This window comes from Apium graveolens, chromosome 10 (genome assembly GCF_009905375.1).
Source record: "Apium graveolens cultivar Ventura chromosome 10, ASM990537v1, whole genome shotgun sequence".
Classification (NCBI taxonomy): domain Eukaryota; kingdom Viridiplantae; phylum Streptophyta; class Magnoliopsida; order Apiales; family Apiaceae; genus Apium; species Apium graveolens.
The window spans coordinates 10,429,647-10,444,121 of NC_133656.1; the positions used below are offsets into that span (position 1 = coordinate 10,429,647).

The window sequence follows — 14,475 nt, forward strand, 5'->3', positions numbered from 1 at the left end:
ATTCATCTGGGAGCGGTAAGATGACTTTTGATGTAGTTCGAGATTCAATACTTGGAGAAGATATTTGTAGGAGAAACTCAGGAGAGTCGTCAGGTTCCTTGTTGAGTGTTGAGAGTAGAGGCAGAAAGTTTGAAAAGGTACATAATAAGGGGCGTAGCAGATCGAAGTCACAGAAGAGAGGAAAATCTAAAGATCGCAAGGATATTGTTTGTTGGAATTGTCAGAAGAAGGGTCATTTCAGGAATCAGTGCACGGCTCCCGCGGCTCCCAAAGGCAAGAGTAAAGAGGATAATTCAGCTAATGTAGTTGAGAAGTGGTGGATGATGTTGCTTTGATTTATTGTGTTGAATGTTCGGTTGAATCATGGGTTATGGATTCCGATGCATCATTCCATACTACCCCTTGCAAGGATTTAATGTTAAATTTTAGAGTTGGAAATTTTGGTAAAGTTTGTCTTGTTGATGATGAGACTTTGGATATTGCGGGCATGGGAGATATTAATCTCAGAATCTCTTTGGGAACTAGCTGGATGTTCAAAGATGTAAGGTACATTCATGGACTAAAGAAGATGTTGTTATCTGTGGGTCAGTTTGATAAGGAAGGGTATTGAGTTACTTTCGGAGACGGATAATGGAAGGTTATAAAGGGGAATCTAGTTATTGCTCGTGGAGAGAAAAAGGGGACTTTATACATTATTGAACAGTCTAGATATGAAGCAAATGTAGTTGCTGATGAGAATGAGTCTTTAACTTTGGTACCAAAGGCTTGGTCATTTGAGTGAAAAAGGTATGAAGTTGTTAACTTCGAAGGGAAAGATTCCAGAGTTGAAGAATGTGGAAGTTGGACTCTGTGAGCCATGTGTTCTTGGAAAACGGAAACGTGATACTTTTCCAAAATCAGGGAGGACCCCCAAGGGTAACTAGTTAGAGCTAGTTCATACAGATGTATATGGTCCAACAACAGTTGCGTCGTTGGGCGGATCTTGGTACTATGTCACTTTTATTGATGATTCTACTAGAAAGGTATGGGTTTATTTTTTAAAGAATAAATCAGATATGTTTGCTACTTTCAAGAATTGGAAGACTGAAGTTAAAAATCAGACCGGTTTGAAGTTGAAGTGTTTGATATCAGATAATGGTGTTGAATACAGTAGTGATGAGTTTAAAAGTTATTGCGCAGAATTTTGGATTAGAATGACTAAAACTATTACAGAGACACCACAACAGAATGGTGTTATAGAGCGCATGAATAGAACCTTGAATGAGAGGGTCAAGAGTATGAGATTACATGCAGGGTTGTCAAAGATGTTTTGGGCTGATGCAGTTAGCACAACAGCGTATCTCATAAATAGAGGACCTTGAAGTCCTTTGGGGTTCAAGATTCCTGAAGAAGAGTGGCTGGTAATAGAGGTAAATTTTATATACTTGCGAGTTTTCTTATGTGCATGTTAAATATTCCGATAGGGACAAGCTTGATCTAAAATTAAAGAAGTGTATCTTCATTGGTTATGGCTCAGATGATATGGGATATCGTTTCTGGGATGAACTGACTAAGAAGTTCGTTAGAAGTAGAGATATTACTTTTAATGAGAATGCGGTGTATAAGGATAAGCTTGTAGTCGATTCTAAGTTTACAAATGAACAACCTGAGAAAGAGGAAGCAGTGCTTGAAGATATTACAGAAACAAATCTTGCAGGAAATAGTGGGAGTTCGGAGAATGTTGATGACAGGGTTCCAGTAACTCCACAGAGTGAGGTAAGAAAATTTAGCAGAAATGTGAGGCCACCACAAAGATATTCTCCTTCAGCATATTATATGTTATTGGCCGATGACAGGGAGCCACAGTGTTATTCAGAGGTAGTACAAGTGGATGATTCAGTTCAGTGGAAATCAACCATGGATGAGGAGATGAGTTCTCTTGAGAAGAATGAGACTTGGTCTTTAATAGAGTTACCAGCAGGAAAGAAGGATTTACAGAATAAGTGGGTGTTCAGGGTCAAAGAAGAACATGATGGCAGTAAAAGATACAAGGAAATATTAGTAGTCAATGGTTATCAATAGAAAAAGGGTATTGACTATACCGATATATTTTCTCCCGTTGTTAAGATGACTACAGTTAGAATTGCGCTAAGTATTGTGGCTACAGAGGAGTTACATAAGACCGCGTTCTTACATGATGATCTTGAGGAAGACATCTACATGGTTCAGCTAGAGGGATTTCAGGTAGTTAGGAAAGAAAACCTTGTTTGTAAGCTTATAAAAAGCTTGTATGGTTTAAAGAAAGCACCAAGACAATGGTACTTGAAGTTGGAAAACTTTATGATAAAGAATGGATACATGAGGAGTGCTATGGATCCTTGTTGTTACTTTAAATAGTTTGATTCATCTTGTATTATATTATTGTTGTATGTTGATAGCAGGATCAAACATGAGGGAAATCAACAAGTTAAAGAGACAGATGTCTGAGGAGTTTGAGATGAAGGATATGGGTGTAGCAAAACAGATACTTGGTATGAGCATCATAAGGGATAGAGCTTAAGGTACTTTAAAATTCTCTCAAGAGAAGTATATTGAGAATTTGTTATAGAAATTCAGTGTCCAGGATGCGAAGATCAGAAGTACACCGTTGTCGAGTCATTTTAACATCACAAAGAAGCAATCACCTAAAATGGATGAAGGCAAGAAAGATATGGCTAAAGTTCCTTATGCATCTGCAGTTGGCAATTTAATATATGCTATGGTGTGTACAAGGCCAAACATTGCTCATGCAGTGAGAGTTGTTAGCAGATTTATGTCTAATCCAAAAATAGGGCATTGAGAAGCAGTCAAGTGGTTGTTACGCTACTTGAAAGGCACATCCAAGGTTGTACTATGTTTCAGCAAGAAAGATGTTATCTTGGAAGGGTTCTCAAATGCAGATTTGGGTGGATGTTTGGATACAAGAAAAAGTACAACAGGTTATATTTTCACATTGGGTGGCACCGCAGTTAGTTGGATGTCTCGACTTCAAAAGAGTGTTACTCTTCCACCACAGAAGCAGAATATATGGCTATCTCTGAAGCTAGCAAGGAGATGATTTTGTTAAATAATTTTCTTGAGGAGTTGAGTAAGAAACACGCAGACATTGCTTTGTATAGCGACAGTCAGAGTGTTATTCATCTTGCGAAGAATCCCATGTTTCATGCTAGGACGAAGCATATTCAACTGAGATATCACTTTACAAGAGAGTTGATAAGCAATGGTACTTTGTCCTTGAAGAAAATCATTGGTTCAAAGAATCATGCAGATATGTTGACTAAGGTGGTTACAAATGAAAAGTTGAAGCTTTGTGTAGCTTCAACTGGCCTTCAGAATAGATTGATAAAAAGGCACTGCACTAGTTAGAGTTATTGATTAAGAACTGATTTTACTAGACTTACAAGAGTGAAATGAAGATTGGCCAGCCTCCAAGTGGGAGATTGTTGGGTTTGTGGAGTCTATTAATTAAGCCCACGAAAATAGACTATTCAGATTAGTTTATGGATTAGTCTACTTTTCAGATTTGGACTATAATTTTGATTTAGGCATAGTTTTTTCTCTTATAAATACTCGTGTAATTGTAAAACCATAATACAACTTATTGTGAGAGATCAATACAAAATTAGTACGGCTTGTGGAGTAGGAATTTCCGAACCACGTAAATCTTTGTCTTGTGTGATTGTCGTTTACTTTTTTTGTTCTTGTTTATTCGCTTTGGGTTTTATTTTTGTTGTTGTATACTCAACAGTTATAACAATAATAATGATAATAGGTTGCAATTTTGTGATTTTGTTTTTTATGAGGTAATGCAAGAGCAAGATAAAGTAACACAACTATGTTTTCAGATAAAAAATGCTTCTTAGTTTGATCTGTACATAAAATTTACTTGCGCAGGTCTTGGACTTGTGACCTCCATTGCTTTCATCTTCATGGTTGGAGTTTTTATGTCTTCTTGGTTAGGAACTTCTCTTCTTGCATTAGGAGAATGGTTTATAAAGAAGTTGCCTCTGATGAGCTATATATATGCTGCTTCTAAGCAAATTAGTTCAGCAATGTCACCTGGTATAAACTTCTCGATATATAATTATAGAAGAACCATTGTCAAAGCAGTACAATAAAAAACAATAATTTCTTTCAAACCAAAACTCACGTGTGTTCAAGGATGTGGCTATAATAAGACATCCACGTATTGGAGAATATGCATTTGGATTTATTACCACAACTATTATTCTCCATCAGATTTCAGGTGTTGAGTGTAGGGATTTAAGCCTTTGTTCTTGAATGAAACGTATATATATATATAAACTGAGAGAGAGAAACAAAAGATGTACTAACAAAATAAATTCTGCTAATTATCTCTAGGTTTCATACAACGAGATATATAGGAAATTACTTCTACTTGACATCCTAAAATTATGCTACTGCTCCTATAAAATAGGATCACTTATTCAATCAAATCATAAGACCAAATCAAATACCACTAATCAACAGCTAAGTGCCACATGCACATTTTATTTAGTTTAGACTATATTCCAACACACACCCCCCATAGTCTAAACTGAGTCTGTCAACTTCTTTACTCCCAGTAATGCACACATCCTCTCGAACTTGACTGCCGTCATTGCCTTTGTCAGAATATCAGCTCGCTGTTCTTCTGTTCGAACGTTTTAATCACAATTTCCCCACGATCCACACATTCGCGTATAAAATGATATCGAATGTTGATATATTTGTTGTGTCCATGAAAAACTGGATTCTTCACGAAGTCAATGGCAGATTTGTTATGACATAAATTACCACAGGTCCATGTTCCTTCTGGTGTATGGAGAAGATAGGAAACTGGTTGTAAAGGGTTACATTGATACTAGCTTCTTAGCCTAATTTTTGGATAGACAAGGATGATTATGTGTCTATGTCTGGTTTGAGTTTTGTCTAAATATAAGTTATGTTAGCTGGAATGGTTCACAACAAGAACATTGATGATTCTAATGGAAGCCGAATATATTGATACTTTTAAAACGGCCAAGGAGGCTGTTTAGGCATGTGCTTAAGAAATATCACCTGGTTAATGAGATTAATGATAGGATATATAAATGTAAAGTGCAGAGTAATGATAGTGTTGCAGACCCACTGACTAAGGCTCTTTCACAGCAGAAGTAAGATGGTCATACTAGTTCCATGAGTATTAGAGAGATTGTTAGTGTTTGCGCCCTAGAGACAACACTATGATTTTTTAGTTTAAGACATTAGGATTATTAATGTTTATGTTCTATCGATTATTCCCTTTATAATTTATTAATTCTTGATTTACTGTGATATAAATGTTAGATTAATAAATGTCCTTTGAATATGATATGCAATTCTATATCTCTAAGTACGTGACTTAGAAATGAGATTATGAGAATAGTATCAACATTCCTAAAGGTCCCTGGTCGAGTATTATTATTAGGGGACAATAATAATGCATTATGACTGATGTGTTTGTTGACTGATGATCACATCTCATTGATCATAGGTATAGTGATACCAAAGTAAAAAACACTGGCATATGTATATGTAAATGGTGTTGGACAGATCCGATGTGAGATTCTACATGTTTGTTGTGTCATAAGTAATTCTCATAGTGATAATGATGTAATGGTCCTTAGACCTGAAGTCATTATATGTCTATACGAGAATTAATATACATTGATTTCATTAAAAGTCATTATACTTTCTATATAATATCTTTTGTGTGGCTGATTTTGTATGCAAAAGACTTTTACTAAAACCCTAGTCACCAAGGGAGAAGATGGAGAGAGCAAGAAGAAACGAGTTTGTGCTAGTACACATTCAATCCTTGCGTTCAAGCATTCGTGTGGATACCGATAGAGCGTAAATCGCGAGAGGGGGATGCGTGGTGATTGAACAAGCTTTGGAAATCCATTACTCAACCAATGTGTAAAGCTTCTTAAGGTAAACAATCTAATCTACAAATTAAATATCTATTTTTCGCATGGATCCTGCGGTGGGTTTCAAAAATTCTGATTTTTCATATTTTTAATTACTGTTTCCGTTGTGTTTATGTGCTCGAAACCCAATAATGGCATCAGAGCTACTCGTGAAAAGTGTTTAATTCGTTTATGTTTTTACTGGTTTTATGATGATAACATGTATACAATATTCTGTGACTGTTATGTATGCGATTTTGAATGTTTAAATGTTATTATGTTTATATATGCATATGTATGTATATGTTTTGAATATATATGATATTCATGAGAGTTGTATAATCATATGATGATTATGTAATCTATATATATACTGATATATACATGTTTTATGTTTGTTCTTATTTTAAGAATCGTATTTGATACGATTCTGAATCGGATGCAGCGGATTTGCTGAAATCTGTGTCTGGTGTTCGATTTTGGCAAACAAATATGCTATTTCATATGGAATCGAGTGTCTGAACGTAATAGTTAAAGCTATCAGCGATTGATCTGTAAGGCATTTGGCATCTTTTAGGCCCTGTAATCAGCGATTTAATGTTTTCAGAATTTGATTCTGATTTTTCTGATTTTTTCCATATTTTATTTTTATGATTAGATCATGATGGGTATGATATGTTAAGATCATATAATGTGTTTTAACATGTTCTTATGTGTTAATTGAGCATGGTGGATGGTTATGGCTTATGACCTTAGGTTAATGGTTTTGGTTTTATAAATACGGCTTACATGTCGTTTAATCTTGTAATTTTTAAATCTCAAATGTAACTCGAGTTCTTCTTGTAAGTTCATTAGATTAGTTTTTGTATTTCATTATTGTAATGTACATGAAGAAATGAAGATTTGAAGATCAAGGGTAATCCCACATGGAGGACATCCAAGGAAGCAATACAAGAAAGAAGACATATCATAGTTAGCTTGTATTTATTTTTCACCTTAGATTGACCTAGATCTTTATCCTTAGCTTGATGAAGATCACACAGGATAAAGCCACAACTAACCACATTTATTTATTGCACTTTACATATATATGCACATATGATGAATGTATGTGTAGAGTAGTTTATTAAAATACATGCTTAATTAGATTAAGGATGCATGGTTTCGATACGACACCCATGCCATGCTTGCTAAACAAGATAAAATCTGTAATGACTCAAGTTTTTAAAATGATCAAACGATTATGGGATTCTCGTGTTTATGAAATACGGAATAAAATACATTTTTTTTTAATTTCTGACATGGGGTGATTTTGTCAAAAGCGAGTTCATTGAACTTGTAAGGTTGTGGGTTTTAAGCGAGACCGTAGTGACTCCCTCACTACATGGAAATCAAAATATTGACGAATATTGATTTGAAGTATTTTATTCAAGGAAAAATTGAGAATCTCTTTATGATGGGATCATGATCCCTTTAAAACCAACAAAACCCTAAATTAATATTAAGTTGATCAGATGCCTTTCAATGAGTCCAATGTGTTAACCCCTAGATCGAAAAGTAGTGGGTTCGCCAAAGCGAAGTATTTCTATCTATCTTGGGAGATGTGTTGAAGTATATTGATATTTTTTGACTATTGGGTTTGACTTAACTAAGTTACCACAATAGGATTGTGAACTTAGAGGCATAGAGTTTGGCGAGATTTATTAGATAAATATGAACAAATGTTGTTCCGCCAAGCTATCCAAGAGTTATATAGTTGATATAATTGACAAATGTTGTCTATCTAAATAATCATGTTTTAGGAGAAAAGCCAAAGCTGACCTAACACATGGTGAAATATGGATCTTGGCTCACTAGAAAGGATATAGAAGATATTCTTTCTGAATTAATAGTTAGGGCTATTGATTTGATAAAAATGGTGGGAGATATATATTATGAATATCTATATGAATAATCAATTGAACATAATTTAATGATCATCTGTAGACTAAGTCATTTTTATGCACTTTAATATTGTAGATATCAAATGATAAATAACACAAATAACTTCTCTATGTAATAGTCCTTAAGAAGGACAAGCTGACATGAAATAATTTCCACAATTGACAAGGGAACTTGAGGATTATCCTCAGGTTCAAGGATGTCACTCAAACCTCTCCCTTATTTCTTCTAGCTGAGAATGAAACATGTGCTGAACAAAATGCTTACGAGAAGCAAATTGATTATAAAATAGATGTTTCATGTCTAATGCTTGGAATTATGAGTGCTGAGCTTTAGAAGCAACAAGAGTATAATGATGCTTATGATATGATTGAGCATCTTCAAAGGTTGTTTGAAGGATAGGCTCGTCAGAAAGATTTGACAATAATAAGGCACCATACTTTTGCATTAATGGGAGAATTATATCCGGTTGGACCATATGTTCTAAAGATGATAGGTATATGTACCTTAATATTTTTAGGTTTCAAGAATGGTCTAGAGACTCAGCTTGATTTGATCAAACAATCTTTGAACAACTTCTATTCTCAGTTTGTTACGAACAAAAGGAATGAGATAGACAGAACACTCACTGAGTTGTTAGGCATGTTTAGAACTGCTGAAAATAACATGATAAAGGCATGAATTACGTCCATATTGATGGTGTTCACGTGGAATGCAAATGGGAAAGGAAAGTGGATAGGCAATATGAATATTTGATCTTATTCTGTGCCCAACCAAAGTCCAATCCCAAAGGGCTTTTGAAGCCTGATAGTGGTGTTGCTAAAAGAGATGATTGTCACTTCTGTGGAAATAATTGGATGATTGGAAGTTAAATTGTCGAGCTTGTATGGAAGATCTAAAGAAGAAGACTAGCAATGGTCAAGCTTCAGGTATCGGGTTAGAATTGTGGCAAAAGTTGTTTCTCTAGTTGAAGGAACTCGATACCTAATTTTGCCCATAAGCGAGATTGAGAACTTGATAAATTGTTATTACGTGCCTGCCTTTAACGGATACTGTAATAACCCCAAAATTTTCAACTTTTTGTAACCCTTGTGAATAGTGTTTTAGCTGAATGAGAAAACTTTTCACGCCACACTATGTAGGGGTTCTGTTATGGATATTCTGGGATATTATTAGTACTCTATGAAGTATATAAGTGTATGTAAAGATCGTCAGAATCCAATTCCGAACACTTTGGTTTTTCCCGGAAATCCACAAGATACGGAGAGAATTGAGTATAAGGTAACAGGATAAAAAGGATTTAAATTAAAGGATTATAATAGAGGATCATAAAAAGGAATATAATGTATTGAGAAAGGTTAAGGGAACCTAAGTAATAAGATCCCGGGTATGATCCTTCAAACGATAAACGAGAACGAAAGTTAAGCGAACCGTATAACAGATCAGCGGTCATTAGGCAAACGATTAGGAAGTTAATCAAAGGGATTAGTGGGAATGATGTCATCCAACCTAGAATAGACGATCTGTTCGACCAGCTAAAGGATGCTGTTTATTTTTCCAAGATTGACCTGAGAACTGGATATCACCAACTAAAGATTAAACCCGAAGATATTTCCAAGACAGCGTTCCGTACCAGGTATGGGCATTATGAGTTCTTGGTAATGTCCTTTGGATTAACCAACGCCCCAGCGGCTTTCATGGATTTAATGAATAGAGTATTTAAGAAGTACTTGGACAAGTGTGTGATAGTTTTTATCGATGATATTTTGATCTACTCAAGAACTGAGGCAGAACATGCAGAGCATTTGAGGATAGCTCTAGGAATACTCAGAGAGGAGCAGTTATATGCCAAATTCTCGAAGTGTGAATTCTGGCGGAATGAAGTACAGTTTTTAGGACATGTGATCAATAAAGAAGGAGTATTGGTCGACCCCTCCAAGATAGAGGCGGTCTCAAATTGGGAAAGGCCAACCACACCCACAGAGGTAAGGAGTTTCATAGGATTGGCCGGCTACTATCGTAGATTTGTACAGGACTTTGCGAAGATCGCAGCCCCTTTGACACGACTTACTCGTAAGACAGAGAAGTTTGAATGGACGGAGAAATGCGAGAACAGTTTTCAGGAATTAAAGAAAAGGTTGATAACGGCTCCGGTATTGGCATTGCCGGACGGAAAAGGAGATTTTGTGATATATAGTGACGCGTCGCACAAAGGATTAGGATGTGTGCTTATGCAGCACGGTAAAGTTATTGCGTATGCGTCGAGACAACTGAAGGAATACGAGGTTAGATATCCTACTCATGACCTAGAGCTCGCGGCAATAGTATTTGCTTTAAAAATTTGGAGGCACTACTTGTATGGAGAGAAGTGCGAGATTTTCACAGACCATAAGAGCCTCAAGTACATATTTACGCAGAAAGAGCTCAACATGCGCCAGAGGAGATGGTTAGAACTAATCAAGGACTATGATTGTGAGATTCTCTATCATCCAGGGAAAGCCAATGTGGTGGCTGATGCCCTTAGTAGAAAGGAAAGACTCAGAATGATAATGACTTCGGAAGAGTTGATAAGGGATTTTGAGAGAATGGAAATAGAAGTAAAGGTAACCGGAACCGGAACTGAAAAGCTTTTTGAGATCTCAATGCAGCCAGAGTTATTGGAAAAGATCAGATTGTGCCAGGAGAAAATAATGAATGAAGACAGAGAGTCAATGACTGGAGAGGAGATCCATACTGAGAAAGATGATAAAGGGATAATGAGGTACTCCTACCGAATTTGGGTTCCGAATGTTCAAGAACTTAAAGATGAGATTTTGGATGAAGGCCATAGTTCAAGGTATTCCATTCACCCGGGAAGTACCAAGATGTATAGGGATTTGAAGGAATATTACTGGTGGCCCAACATGAAGAGGGACGTAGCAGAATGGGTAAACAAGTGTTTGACTTGCCAAAGAGTAAAGGCAGAGCACCAGAGACCCAGTGGACTTTTGCGACCCCTGGAGATTCCCGAATGGAAATGGGAACGGATAGCGATGGATTTTGTTGTAGGCTTGCCAAGGACGAAAGCCAATTACGACGCCATTTGGGTAATTATAGACCGACTGACAAAGTCAGCTCATTTCATTCCTATCAATGAGAGATACACAGTCGATAGACTGATGGACATTTACCTTAAGGAAATAGTGACGCGACATGGAGTCCCATCGTCCATTGTCTCAGACCGAGACCCTAGGTTCAACTCCAGATTTTGGAGGAGCTTTCAGGAGTGTGCGGGGACCAAGTTAAATATGAGTACCGCGTACCATCCCCAAACGGATGGACAGAGTGAAAGGACCATCCAGACACTAGAGGATATGTTGAGAGTCTGTGCAATAGACCTTAAAGGAAGTTGGGATGATCACCTGCCGTTGATCGAGTTTTCTTATAACAATAGCTTTCATGCTAGCATCGGAATGCCGCCTTATGAGGCCCTGTACGAAAGAAGGTGTCGATCTCCCTTATACTGGGATGAAGTAGGAGAGCGGAAGATGCTCGGACCCGAAGTGGTCCAAAGGACCAAAGATATAGTGGATCTTATCAGAGGGCGACTTGTAGCAGCCCAAGACAGACAAAAGAAATATGCAGACCTAGCCCGAAAGGACAAGGAATATGAAGTAGGGGACTTAGTACTGTTGAAAGTATCCCCTTGGAAGGGATTAATGAGGTTCGGAAAGAAAGGAAAACTAAGCCCAAGATATATTGGACCTTTTGAGATATTAAGACGGATTGGAAAGTTAGCTTACGAGCTAGCCCTACCCCCTAATTTGCAACAAGTTCATAATGTGTTCCATGTGTCAATGCTAAGGAGGTATCATCGGGATGCTAGGCACATAGTGGAGTACGAGCAGGTGGATATGCAGCCAGATCTAACTTACGTGGAGAAGCCAGTAAGGATTATGGATAAGAAGGAGCAGGTGCTTCGGAACAAAGTGATCAAGCTAGTCAGAGTACTATGGCAGAATCATAATGTGGAAGAATCAACTTGGGAACTAGAGAGCACAATGCTAGAAAAGTACCCCCATTTGTTTTCTGTTTGATTCCGGGACGGAATCCTTTTAAGGAGGGGAGACTGTAATAACACCAAAATTTTCAACTTTTTGTAACCCTTGTGAATAGTGTTTTAGCTGAATGAGAAAACTTTTCACGCCACACTATGTAGGGGTTCTGTTATGGATATTCTGGGATATTATTAGTACTCTATGAAGTATATAAGTGTATGTAAAGATCGTCAGAATCCAATTCCGAACACTTTGGTTTTTCCCAGAAATCCATAAGATACGGAGAGAATTGAGTATAAGGTAACAGGATAAAAAGGATTTAAATTAAAGGATTATAATAGAGGATCATAAAAAGGAATATAATGTATTGAGAAAGGTTAAGGGAACCTAAGTAATAAGATCCCGGGTATGATCCTTCAAACGATAAACGAGAACGAAAGTTAAGCGAACCGTATAACAGATCAGCGGTCATTAGGCAAACGATTAGGAAGTTAATCAAAGGGATTAGTGGGAATGATGTCATCCAACCAATAGAAAGAGGACAAGGAAGGGAGGATGACATCATGAGGATGACATAAGCATGACATGGGAAGGAAGGAGGTGTGGTAGCTTTGTAATCACACAATTTCAAGGGCAAGAAGGTAATTGACTAAATCAAATACAAAACAAGTCAACCAAGCCAAGTAAAAATCATTTCCATCAAAAATCAAAAGCAACCAAGGCTTGTTCTTGAGAGCTCTCGGCTTTTTAGCATTTTAAAGGCAAGATTTTTCAAAATCCAAGATCCAAGCTTCCTAAATTGGTAAGATAATTCCCTAATCATCTTCATGCTTAGTTAGGACTATATCATGAGTTTAAGCCATTAATTCTTTCTCAATCTTCTTCATTTAATCAAAGAAGAAGACAATGAATAGTGTTTTCAAGTTTTTAACTTGAACTTTTTCTTGTTTTTCTTGAAGATCCAAGCATTCTTAAGACTTCTCAAAGCTTCTTAAGGCTTCCTAGCTCCACCCACCACTTCAAGGAAGGTATACCATCTCCAAACCCTAGATTCCTATATATTATAAGATGATTTTGATTAGTAGGATGATATTGTAGCTTGTTGTTATGATTTAGAGTTTGGGATTTGGAATGGTAGTGAAATGGAATGGTAATTGTTGTGGTTTTGATTTAAAGGAACTTAAGTATGATTAAAGTTAAGTTTAAGCATAAGTATGAATGATTAAATTGAATTGGTTGGGGTTGTTATGATGTGATAAGGATGGAGGTTGGTTGTATGTTGGATTTGAGGTTGGTTTGTGGTTGGTTTTGTATGGTTTAAAATTTGGAAATCGCGTAAACATAGTCGTCGTAACGTCCGATTTTCTTTGGACTGTTTTTGTGCATAGCATTAGGACCCGAGAACCCCCTGATAGATTATGACCACTGCCATGATTAGATAGCTCATGTTATGAGCTTCGTTTTGATATGTAGTTCGTTCGATTCCGATGCACGGTTTAGGAGAAACGACCGTTTCAAGTAACGGCGTTTCGCGAACGAAACTTTTTCCCTCGCCTTACTTTGAAATGTAGGTTAAAGACCAAAAAGGGTTAATTAATGTATGAAACATTTATGGTAAGTGTGTTAGGCAGTTGGTAAGACATTCGCGAAGGAATCGCTTTAAAACTCGTAAAGGTTAAATTATTAAAAATGGTGGAGCCGAGGATACCCGAGTGACTTAAGCGAATCGGTGAGCGCAAAACAAGCGTTAGAGTCTAAGTTAGTTAAAGTATAGATTTACAAGTGATTTTGTTTGTTTCCAACTTACTTGTTGTTTATAGGTTATCAGACTCGTCCCGAGCCTTTCTCACCCCCAAGTCGCTCAGGCAAGTATTCTATCCGTTATACTGTTGTTGTGATGAATATATGTATTTGCATTATCTTGCGATAGATGCATGTTGGTTAATTAGCAAATTCTTGCGATATATTGTAGCATGTGATATGGTATATATGCATGCCTGTTTCATATTCTTGAAATATATATCTGTTGGTTCAGTTGATAATACCTATGCTAGAGGATAGCGGTATCTTGCATATACCCTTAGTATAGGGACCCAAAGGTGAAAATATTTTCTAAAACCGGGAGTCGAGGATCCCGAGTAGATTTTGTATATATATGGATATGGATATATATATATATTTATATATATATATGGTTATAGTTTTCCAAACTATTAATCGAATAAGGTTTATTCGATAACTTTAACTTTATTTTATTATTGAATATTATTTCGAATATTCATCCGAGGACTTATGACTCCTTTTTTTTATTATTATTGAATATTATTTCGAATATTCGTCCGAGGACTTATGACTCCTTATTTTATTATTGAATATTATTTCGAATATTATTCGAAGGCGTATGACTCCTTTATATTAAATGAATATTATATGAATATTCAATTGAGGATGTATGACTCACTTTATTTTATTAATGAATATTATTTTGAATATTCATTCGAGGGCTTATGACTCTTTTATATTTTATTATTGAATATTATTTGAATATT

At 36.4% G+C, this 14,475-nt stretch overlaps 1 pseudogene; it reads left to right on the top strand.

The window, feature by feature from the left end:
• Positions 1 to 2,106: 2,106 nt before the first annotated feature.
• The window catches only part of LOC141690403 (protein LIKE COV 1-like), a 112,505-nt pseudogene continuing 100,136 nt past the window's right edge, over positions 2,107 to 14,475 (top strand).